Below are 11,866 nucleotides of genomic sequence, written 5' to 3'. Positions count from 1 at the left end.
CCTGTTCTTTGTGTGACGCTTGGATTTTTCACAATCACTACTAAGACGTAAGAGGGATGTAAGATTGATGACAGCACCGCCAATGTATGGTCATGGTGTCAGCGATGGTACATGTCTTTGCAATGTGCAACAGAGCATACGTGCTCATAAACCTGAGTGAGAGAACAAGAGCCATGTTCAAGGGTCTGTGCTGGTGGGTGAGTGTGCTGGTGCATGCATGCAAGTGTGCATTGGTCCCTACGTCTGTGGGTATGTGCATGTGTGTTTTGTGTATGCACACTTTTGTGTTTGTGCATGTGTGTGGGTAGGTAGGTATGTGCATGCATGTTGTATGTGTGTGGACGGATGCATCTGTGTGTGCGTGTGTTTATGTATACACTCATGGTTTACAAACATGTGAGTATGGGTAGGTGGGTATGTGCATGTGTGTTGTGTGTGCAGGTGCATGTGTTTCTGCATACATTCATGGTTTGCATAAATGTGTGGGTGTCAGTGTGTGCGGGTAGGTGAATATGTGCATGCATATTGTGTGTGAATGGACAGGTGTGTGTGTGTGTGGGTTTATGCATACATTCATGGTTTGAATACATATGAGTGTGTGTGTGTGGGGGGGGTAGGTGGGTATGTGCATCGTATTGTGTGTGCATGGGCAGGTGCATGTGGTTCTTCATGCATTCATGGTTTGCATACATTTGAGTATGGGTGCGTGTGTGTGCATGTGTGCGGGTGTGTGTGTGTGTGTGGGTAGGTGAGTATGTGTATTGGGTTTGCATGAGCAGGTGCATGTGTGTGTGGGTTTATGCATACATTCATGGTTTGCATACATGTGAGTGTGTGTGTGTGCATATGTGTGTGTGAGAGGTTGGTATGTGCATGTGTGTTGTGTGTGCATGGGCCAGTGCCTGTGTGTCTGTGTTTCTGTAACATTCATGGTTTGCATACATGTGAGTGTGTGTGCGTGTTTGTGTGTGTGGGTTGGTGGATATGTGCATGGGTTTTGTGTGTCCATGGGCGGGTGAATGTGTGTGTGGGTTTATGCATACATTCATGGTTTGTGGAGAGGTGTGGCTCACTGGTTAGAGGCGGCAGATCCGTAAGCAGAGAATTGGCCAGGGACCAGGGTTCAATTCCCGACGCGGCAGGGTCGTGGACCAGGGTCAAAACGGACTTGATAATTCTCGCCTCGGTACCTACTCTAACCAGGAACACACTCGGCAACTCTGGGCATTAGCTTGCCTCATCTCCACAACGGCCCCCCACATTCGCCGGGGATGCCTGGTTTCACCTTGGAGATACCCTGGAGGGACCATCTCACAGGGATAGCCAGGACGGGTTCCCCAGCGGTCTACAGCGCCAGGACGCCTCAGGGCAGCAGTGCGCTTTACAAGACACATACATTTACATTTACATTTACATTTACATTTGCCTACATGTGAGTGTGAGTGTGTGTGTGTAGATGGGTATGTACATGTGTGTTGCGTGTGCATGGACGGCTGCATGTGTGTGTTTGTTATGTTTACATTCATGGTTTGCATACATGTGAGTGTGGGTGAGTGTGTATGTGTGTGTGTAGGGGGATATGTACATATGTGCTGTGTGTGCATGGGTGGGTGCATGTGTGCATTTGTTTATGTTTCCAATCCTGGTTGCATACATGTGACTGTGGGTGCATGTGTGAGTGTGTGCATGAGTGGGTAGGTGGATATATGCATATGTCTAGTGTGTGCATGGAAGGGTGCATGTGTGTGTTTCTGCATATATTCTTGGTTTGCATAATTGTGGGCGCTTGTGTGCGTGCATGTGGTGGGTAGGTGGGTATGTGCATGTGTGTTGTGTTTGCATGGACGGGTGCACATGTTTGGGTTTATGCATACATTCATGGTTTGCATAAATGTGAGTGTGGGTGAGCATGTGTGTGAGAGTGTTTGGGTAGATGGGTATGTGCATGCATGTTGTGTGTGCATGGGCAGGTGCGTGTGTGTGTTTCTGCATACATTCTTGGTTTGCATATTTGTTGGTGCATGTGTGTGTGCATGTGTGTGTGTAAGTGGGTATGTGCATGCCTGTTGTGTGTGCATGGATGGGTGCACATGTGTTTCTGCATACATTCTTGGTTAGCATACATGGTGGTGCTTGTGTGTGTGCATGTGTGTGGGTAAGGTGGTATGTGCATGTGTGTTGTGTTTGCATGGACTGGTGCACGTGTTTGGGTTTATGCATACATTTATGTTTGCATACATGTGAGTGCGGGTGTGCACACTATGTTCATTCCGAGAGTCAGATGCTCCCAGCACAGCCCACGACAGAGGTCCCCCATGGGTACTCTTAGTCTGACTTTCCCTTTATCACCATGCGGGTGGGTGCTTTGTGACCTTGTGCAGGTAACAACTGATTTGGTAGCTGTTCATTTCTGAGCTTGTTATGCTGGAAACATGGGCGAGTGTCATCAACATATGAGCGATACCAAAGGGGATGATGGACGGAGCGTTTGAGCAAATCAAACACTCAGCCCCAGTCAACTGATCTGGGTTTAATCCATCATCATTCTTTGGCTCACTCCACCACCCCAGTTCAGACATGGCCATATGCAAATCAGTCTGACCCTGTGCCTCATGGGAACAGTCCAGCCCAAACTGCCAAGCCATGTCTTCCCTGGACCGGAAACAAGCATCCTGGGACCAGTTTCGGGTTCATAACCCTCATCAGCCAGGCTATCTTGAATCCAGTGGCAAAGTGAGCAAGGGACCCACGTCTGGGCATACCCTGCCAACGTAGGGCAAAGTGATACCAAAGGGGATGATAGACGGAGCGTTTGAGCAAATCAAACACTCAGCCCCAGTCAACTGATCTGGGTCTAATCCATCATCATTCTTTAGCTCACTCCAACACCCCAGTTCAGACATGGCCATATGCAAATCAGTCTGACCCTGTGCCTCATGGGAACAGTCCAGCCCGAACTGCCAAGCCATGTCTTCACTGGACTGGAAACAAACATCCTGGGACTGGTTTCAGGTTCATAACCCTCATCAGCCAGGCTATCTTGAATCCAGTGGCATAGTGAACAAGGGACCCACGTCTCGGCATACCCTGCCAAATTAGGGCGAACAAAGTGATACCAAAGGGGATGATAGAAGGAGTGTTTGAGCAAATCAAACACTCAGACCCAGTCAACTGATCTGGGTTTAATCCATCATCATTCTTTAGCTCACTCCACAAACCCAGTTCAGACATGGCCATGTGCAAATCAGTCTGACCCTGTGCCTCATGGGAACAGTCCAGCCAGAACTGCCAAGCCATGTCTTCCCTGGACCGGAAACAAGCATCCTGGGACCGTTTTCGGGTTCATAACCCTCATCAGCTACGCTATCTTGAATCCAGTGGCATAGTGAACAAGGGACCCACGTCTCGGCATACCCTGCCAAATTAGGGCGAACAAAGTGATACCAAAGGGGATGATAGAAGGAGCGTTTGAGCAAATCAAACACTCAGACCCAGTCAACTGATCTGGGTTTAATCCATCATCATTCTTTAGCTCACTCCACAAACCCAGTTCAGACATGGCCATATGCAAATCAGTCTGACCCTGTGCCTCATGGGAACAGTCCAGCCAGAACTGCCAAGCCATGTCTTCCCTGGACCGGAAACAAGCATCCTGGGACCGGTTTCGGGTTCATAACCCTCATCAGCCAGGCTATCTTGAATCCAGTGGCAGAGTGGGCAAGGGACCCACGTCTGGGCATACCCTGCCAACTTAGGGCGAACAAATCGATACCAAAGGGGATGATAGATGGAGCGTTTGAGCAAATCAAACACTCAGCACAAGTCAACTGATCTGGGTTTAATCCATCATCATTCTTTAGCTCACTCCACCACCCCAGTTCAGACATGGCCATATGGAAATCAGTCTGACCCTGTGCCTCATGGGAACAGTCCAGCCAGAACTGCCAAGCCGTGTCTTCCCTGGAACAGAAACAAGTATTCTGGGACCGGTTTCGGGTTCATAACCCTCATCAGCGAGGCTATCTTGAATCCAGTGGCAAAGTGAGCAAGGGACCCACGTCTGGGCATACCCTGCCACCTTAGGGCAAACAAAGCGATACTAGACGGAGCGTTTGAGCAAATCAAACACTCAGCCCCAGTCAACTGATCTGGGTTTAATCCATCATCATTCTTTAGCTCACTCCACCACCCCAGTTCAGACATGGCCATATGCAAATCAGTCTGACCCTGTGCCTCATGGGAACAGTCCAGCCCGAACTGCCAAGCCATGTCTTCCCTGGACCAGAAACAAGCATCCTGGGACCGGTTTCGGGTTCATAACCCCCATCAGCCAGGCTATCTTGAATCCAGTGGTAAAGTGAGCAAGGGACCCATGTCTGGACATACCCTGCCAACTTAGGGAGAACAAAGCGATACCAAAGGGGATGATGGACGGAGCATTTGAGTAAATCAAACACTCAGCCACAGTCAACTGATCTGGGTTTAATCCATCATCATTCTTTAGCTCACTCTGTGGTAAATAATTTAATTACCGGTACTTAATTTGATGCGGAAATTTAACAAGAATAGCTCAATAAAATAAGAGGCAGAATCCGTGGTATTAGAGGTTCGGAACGGGCTTTATTCCAAAACACAATTCGAATTTGTGGGCTTCATATTCCATCACCACGAAGGTTCAGGAAGTGAAGGACAATACTTTATTGACAGGCAATCATTTTTATAGAAGAGGCATTACAGTGAAACAGATGCAGGAGGCGTAACAGTTGATAACAGAGATAAAATCATACATGCGTAACTAAAATGGGTGTAACTAGGCGTAACTAAAGAACGTCATTAGGTATGATGTCACAAATGGGTGGTTTCATGAAAGAATTTCGCAATGTCAGCAAAAATACTTGGCAGAGATGCGCGCACAGCAGCATGACGTGTGATTGACGTGCAACTAGGGGGAGAATGGGACTTGACATTTAGCTCTACATGTGGAGACAGAAGTCTGGGGTTATGTCAACCAAATCCTAAATCATATCTTACATCCTATGTTTAAAGAACTGTGTTATCCAAAAAGAGAGGTCTCTTAGGATAGAATCTTATTCTATACTGACTATACTGACTGTTAGTGCGTGTACAAGCGTCTAAGTGTCTACACTAGATGCGAGGGGGTAGGAATATTCCATGGTAACAGGGCTATGAATTACTTGCATGAGGACAGCGAGGCCTGGCCTCTTTGCACGGTAGCTGGAGGAATGTTTACCTAAACTGTTAGACAGGAATGCATCGGATGAGGAGCGGAGCAGAGCAGATAATCTTGAAGGTGAAATACAGTTTTGGCAGGCAAACAGGCCGAGTCAGGCACCGTTAGCCGCGCAGGGAGTAGGACAAAGTTCATGGATACAGATGCGAGCTCAGACTGGAGTTTTCAGAGGCAGAAGGCAGGAAAAGGCTTGATGGCAGAATCAGGGCCTACTCGCCTGGACTGTAAAATGGGATAAATGAACCATATCAAGCCGGTGGCCTTTCATACTTAGGAATAGGATATCCGGCCCATTCATGGCGGATCTGAAAGAGGACATGTTGACGATGAACGCACATGTGTTTGCGTCTTCAAAACTGGAACTGGAGGGAACATACATGTACTTGTGACTTATACATGAAACCGTTGGGGTCCAAGATAGGGGACATAACTGATCATAAAAATCCATATTTCCACATTCCCTCCTTGTCCCCTACTTGCCCTTAAGAGATATCAATCTTCATCAATCCGTTGATCTGTTCATATAACATCATTTGTTCTTCTTTCTTCTTCCGGGATGAATGAAAACTTGGTGGTGGAATACACGATGTGGCACACAGACCACAAATCGCTGGTCCACATTGTAGGCATAAGCAGCAACTGAATAATATGAGAAAGCCAATACCTAGGAAGGATAGGACCCTCCATCCCCAGGCTGACAGTACACTCCAAAACCAACCGGACCAAGTCCAGGTGCCTGGATTCTGGTGTATCTGGCTTACAATTTTATGAAGGCGAGTTATGGCTTTATATACAGACGGCGAATTTTCTGGTATGAAAATGCAACAACTTGATCCGATGACCCTACAAGCTCCGCCCCTATCGGCCAGGATGACGTCAAGGACAAGACGATTTTGAAGCACAACAATCCGCATAGCAGACTGTTCTTCTGTTAAATTGCCTAAGGCGGAAATAGTTTCGTTCACTACTGCTTCAAGGGTTCTGGTTAATCTACGTATCAACTTACTATTGGTAACTGTTCCTATATAGGGGAAGAAACCTTTATTGAAATCTGTGTATTTTTCCCATGCTGTTTCAGTGTAATCGACCATTGGGAGATCTCTCTGCTGTCTATTGTGTACTAAATGAGTATTTCTGTGATAATCAGGAGGAGCTAGGAAAACAGGTGGCAAAAGGAATCCGATGTAACAGGTACCATCCCAATCTAGAGGCAAACGTATATATGCAGTCTGACCACATACGAAGTAGGAATGGCGAGAAGCTCTAAATGTAGATTTGCCTTGATCACTGAATTCTATTACAGTGGTGCATCTACTATGGCCCATATGTATGGAACCATTCATTCTTACACACAATTCACCTTTAACTGGAAATACTGACATAGCGGGCAAAATTGGTGCAGCTTCGGATTCAACATTCAGGATCATGAGATTAAGCGTGAAATTACCTAATCCGTATACTTCATTTTCTAGATCAGTTCCTGTTCTTTTGGGAAGTCCCTCCTTGTTAGGGTAGCAGACTTTAAGCAAAACTAAGTTCAGGTTTCCCCATACCCAGTTGTCTTGATAAACTGCGGAATTTGAATCTAGGGAATTAATTAAACTAAACCATGCTCCACAGGAGCCATTGTGTGTGAACGGATATGGAAAGAGAGGCAGAATTCCCTTATAGTTCTGATAGGGAGGGAGTCGGCCACATATCCAACAATTTGTAGCATTGCTAGTCTGATGGGAATGATGTAACATACTAATAAAAGTGTTATTGCGCAGCGCAAATCTATAGGACAACTCATGCGGGGGTAATTCACTAAAAGAATGTTCAGCAGTAACATTGTAAACATGTTTAGAAATAGGATAATATACGTGCAACAATATACTTGCAACGATTATTAAAAGACTTAAGAAAAACAAAATTAATAACGTCACTGTGCAATGACTACGCAGTGATTTACAGTACGCATGTTTTTTCAACTGCATCTTTCGGTTTCTTTCTCTATTCAGGTCTAGGGGATACATGTCAGAGACAAATTCTACCGATTCACCTTGGAGAGGACTTAAACAATCAAATTGTCTGACTTATTAGACCGTAGTTTTAGTTTGTATAGTTCCTTATCGCTTAGTTCAACCAAAGGAAGCTTTGAGTCAATCGGTGAAGACACGCGAGGTGTATCGTTTACATCAGACGGTAGTCCATGAAATTTCTTGATATGACTTGAATGTATCCAACCTTTGCGACCTTCGATCTTCACGGCTGTCCTCGTGGTGAGTAGTACAAGTTGAGGCGATTTCCACCTAGGATCCAGCTGAGTCTTCCGATAAAAATTCCGCACTAACACCAGGTCCCCGGGAACTACGTCATGGGGTTTCACCTCGGTGTTGTCGGGAAAGGCTGCAGCTACCTGTGAACGACAAGATTGTAGTGCAGACATCAAGGAAGCCAGGTAATCTGTCAGCATATTACAGTCAACATCAGTTATTTTGCGTGGTATAGGCGTCCCCCACATATTTGGTGGTCTACCGAAGATCACCTCATAAGGGGATAGCCCTGTTCGAGAGTGTGCTACCATTCTCATGTAAAAGAGTGCAACTGGTAAGGCTACTACCCAATCGACACCTTTCTCCCTACATATTTTGGACAATCTAATTTTCAGAGTTTGATTATGTCGTTCCACGAGACCTGCTGCCTCGGGGTGTCGGACACAGTGAAATCTCCATTGATAGCCTAACAAAAGTGAAACGTGTTTCATTAGTTCGGATGAGAACGGCTGGCCGTTATCTGAGTAGACAACACGTGGTAAACCGTACCGTGGGAAGAATTCTCGAACCAACTGTTTGGCAGTAGTCGGGGCAGTGTAATCTGAGACCGGGTATGCTTCTGTCCAACGGGAAAGAGCACAGACAACTACAAGAACATATTTGAATCCTCGACATCGTTCCATCTGGATATAATCCATCTGGAGGACTTCAAAAGGGTGCTCAGGAGGCTGAAATCCACCCTGTTCTACGGGAATGCTTTTACCTGGGTTGAACTGACAACAGATCATACAGGTACGAACTTTTTGTTTAGCTGCTGCTCGTAAATGTTTGTTGAACCAAATGTGTTGAATGCTGTCTAGCATAGCTTTTTCTCCTAAGTGTGCTGGACTATGTATTGTATTAATGATAACTTGAACCATAGAATCAGGAAGGAACCATACAGATTTTTCCTTCATAATCCATCCTTGATCCGTTTGGATCCCTCCTAATTCAGTCCATTTCTTTATTTCATCTGGTGTAGCATGTGTCTGTATGTCAATTACGTCAAGAGCGGGATCCTTAACCATCATGCAATGTGTTGGTGTCGGAACTATTGTCTTTGTCATGTCAGATGTGTGGGTTTGAGCAGTCTGTTTAGCTGTTCTGTCAGCTAGATCATTGCCTTGGGAAATGATATCAGTAACTTTCGTATGAGCTTTACATTTCATAATTGATATTGCAGTGGGTAGATGTATTGCATCTAATAAGGCATGAATGAGGGGTCCGTGCTGAATGTGGGCACCGTGAGAAGTTAAATAACCTCTCTCTCGCCACAGCACGCCGAAGTCATGTACAACTCCGAATGCATAACGTGAATCTGTGTATATGTTGACTTTCTTATTTTTGGCTTGAATACAGGCTTGTGTCAGAGCGATGAGCTCTGCTGCTTGAGCTGACAAGGTATTTATGCAATTTGTTTCAATGACTTCAGTGTCTGTTGTGACTGCATACGCGGCCACTAACTCTCCTGTACTTGTTCTCATGCATGAACCATCTACATACAACGTCAAGTCTGGATCTGTCAAAGGGATGTCTGTCAAGTCTTGTCTAGGTTTCGTCGTGATAGTAATAACTTCAATACAATCATGTGCTAGTGGGTCTGTTCCGTTTACTGGCAAAAGTGTGGCAGGATTCAATGTACTACAACGTCTGATTTCTATGTGTGGCTGAAACAATGTTAATTCGTAACCGGTGAGTCTTGCTATAGTCAAGTGTTGTGTTTGCGTTCGGTTCACAATAACCTCTACTGCGTGTGGTACTTGTACTGTCAATGGATGTCCTAACACTATGGCATCGCTTTGTCTGATTGCTAAAGCTGTCGCTGCCACTGATTTTAGGCACGCTGGAAGTGCCTGAGCTACGGGATCTAATGTACTAGAAAAATAAGCACATGGTTTGTGTGATCCTGCTTGTTCCTGAGTGAGTACTGACAAGGCAGTACCTTCGCGTTCTGTAACAAAGAGCGTAAAATGTTTATTGTAACATGGTGTTGCTAAAACAGGTGCTTGACATAAAGCTTTCTTTAGGCTTTCAAAACCTTGTGTATGTTCCTGAGTCCAAGGGAGGACAGTCGATGTGGCTGCCTCCTGTGTTGTCAACTGAATGAGTGGTTTTGCTAGAAATGCATATTGAGGGATCCACTGCCTACAATATGAAGTGAGGCCTATAAAAGCCCGTACCTCCTTTTGTGTCTTGGGTATTGGCATGTTAGCAATTAACTGGATGCGATCTGGTGTAAGCTGCCTTCCCTCCTTGGACAGCGAGTGCCCAAGGTAAACAACTCGCTGGACACAGAATTGCAGCTTAGAAGGGGACACCTTGTGCCCTTTTTCGGCCAAGAATTGTAAAACCGTCAGTGAGGCTTTTTCACATTCACGTTCGCTTCTAGCGGTGATCAGCAGATCATCGACATATTGAAGCAGGGCAGTGTTGACTGGCATGTGGATACTGTCAAGTTCTCGTTTCAATGCTTGGCTATAGATGCTGGGGCTTTCTGTGAATCCTTGAGGTGCGCGTGTGAATTTAAAGCTTCGTCCATTTAAACTAAATCCGAACAAGTATTGGCTTTCCGGATCTATTGGGACGCTGAAAAAGGCATTCTTGAGATCAATTACAGTAAAGAATGTTGCTTCGGAATCAATGGCTGTCAGTAATGAAGAAATGTCTGGGACAACGGGGTATTGTGGTACAATACATTTATTTAATTCGCGCAGATCAATAACCAATCGATATACTGGCGGGGCTTTTGGATCAGTTCGTTTAAGAATCGGAATTATCGGAGAATTACATACATTGGAGTCCGTTTCCACAACCACTCCTTGGGTAATAAGCTCTTCAATGATTTGCAGTAAAGCCACTACAGCATCTGGGGGTAACTTGTATTGTCGCATTCGTGGTAGTACCATTCCTGTCTTTAGTGTGACTCGATATGGTGTAATGTTCATGCAACCAACATCTGTAGGGCCTTGTGCCCATAAATGTGTGGGTAAAGTCTGCAGTCGGTTATCCATGTCTCGGGACACATAGTGCCCTTTGAAATCGCGTAAAAACAATCTTACTCCTTCCGGAGAACAACATATTATAGCTCCTAGAGCTTTCAATGTTTTTATACCTAACAGGTTTTCTGGACATGATTTAGTAAGCAATAAATCTGTAGTTCGTGTCAAGGGACCAATCGTAAGGGGAAGAGGCTGTGATACTTCGTTAATGATAGGTTTTCCCGAAAAACCAAGGGAAATATTCTGTGAGCCTGAGAGGGGTGCCCCTGGAACTTCACTACGTTTTATGGTTGTTCGGCTTGCCCCTGTATCAAGTAAAAATTTTCTATCTTGGCCTAATAGTTCACTGTGTACATAAGGTCCTTCTTGATCTACAGGGACCTCGATAAGGGGTAAGCCAACTTCCCTCTCTAGGCTGTTTCATGAGTATCGTTGATAATCAGGATAGTCATACTGTGCGGTCTGGTACATCTGTTGTGTCGTTGTTTGTGTGGCAGCAATAGGCTGCGGTGGTGGAGCTGGCATAGTTTGTTGCGGAGCCGGCATGGACTGTGCATGCTGCGGGGCTCCTTGTTGGTTCTGATCCTGTCTAAGTGGCCGTGGTCTTTCTTTTGTATTACCTATGGCGATATTATGTTTTAAAACTGGACAATCGTGTACATAATGACCTGGCTGTTTACAATAGTTGCATGTCCCTTTTACAGAACCTGCTGAAACACTGGACTGTGTCATACCCTTTTTATGACCGTCAGCTGGAACTGTCTGGGAAACTAGCATTTTCATTTTCGTGTCTTTCATGCGTCTTTGTTCATGTTCTTGTTCCTCTCTAATTCTATTGTGATGGTACTGTAGCATTTGTAACATTTGTGACGGAGTGTTACCTTGCCAGGTACTCTCGAATTTCAATACTCTATTCTTAACTTGGGGCAAGGCATTTTCAACTAATTTTGTCACAAACAGATGTGGATACGATTCGCTACTTGCTTTTATTCCACTATTTATACCAAAACATTTTTCGAATCGGGCATAGAAATCACTAGTGTCTTCATCTTGCTTTTGTTTACAGGCTGAGATTGCACCCCAGTCTTCCTTTTTCGTAGTTAATAAACGTGGCAGTACCTGTACTAATAAACCTGGTAGTATTTTGGTCTTTTCCCCGAGCCCTAAACCTGGACCTCGAGCTGTTTCTTCGTTTTCTAATGCTGTCCAATCTATCTTTTGGTCTCCCACCTCCCAATCCTTTTCCTTGAGTTTTTCGTAAATGCCCGCAGGCATTAATACCTTTAATATTTTCATAATGTCGGGATAGGTATACCCTCCCA

This window comes from Triturus cristatus, chromosome 10 (assembly GCF_964204655.1).
Source record: "Triturus cristatus chromosome 10, aTriCri1.1, whole genome shotgun sequence".
NCBI lineage: Eukaryota > Metazoa > Chordata > Amphibia > Caudata > Salamandridae > Triturus > Triturus cristatus.
This window is presented reverse-complemented; position numbering follows the sequence as displayed.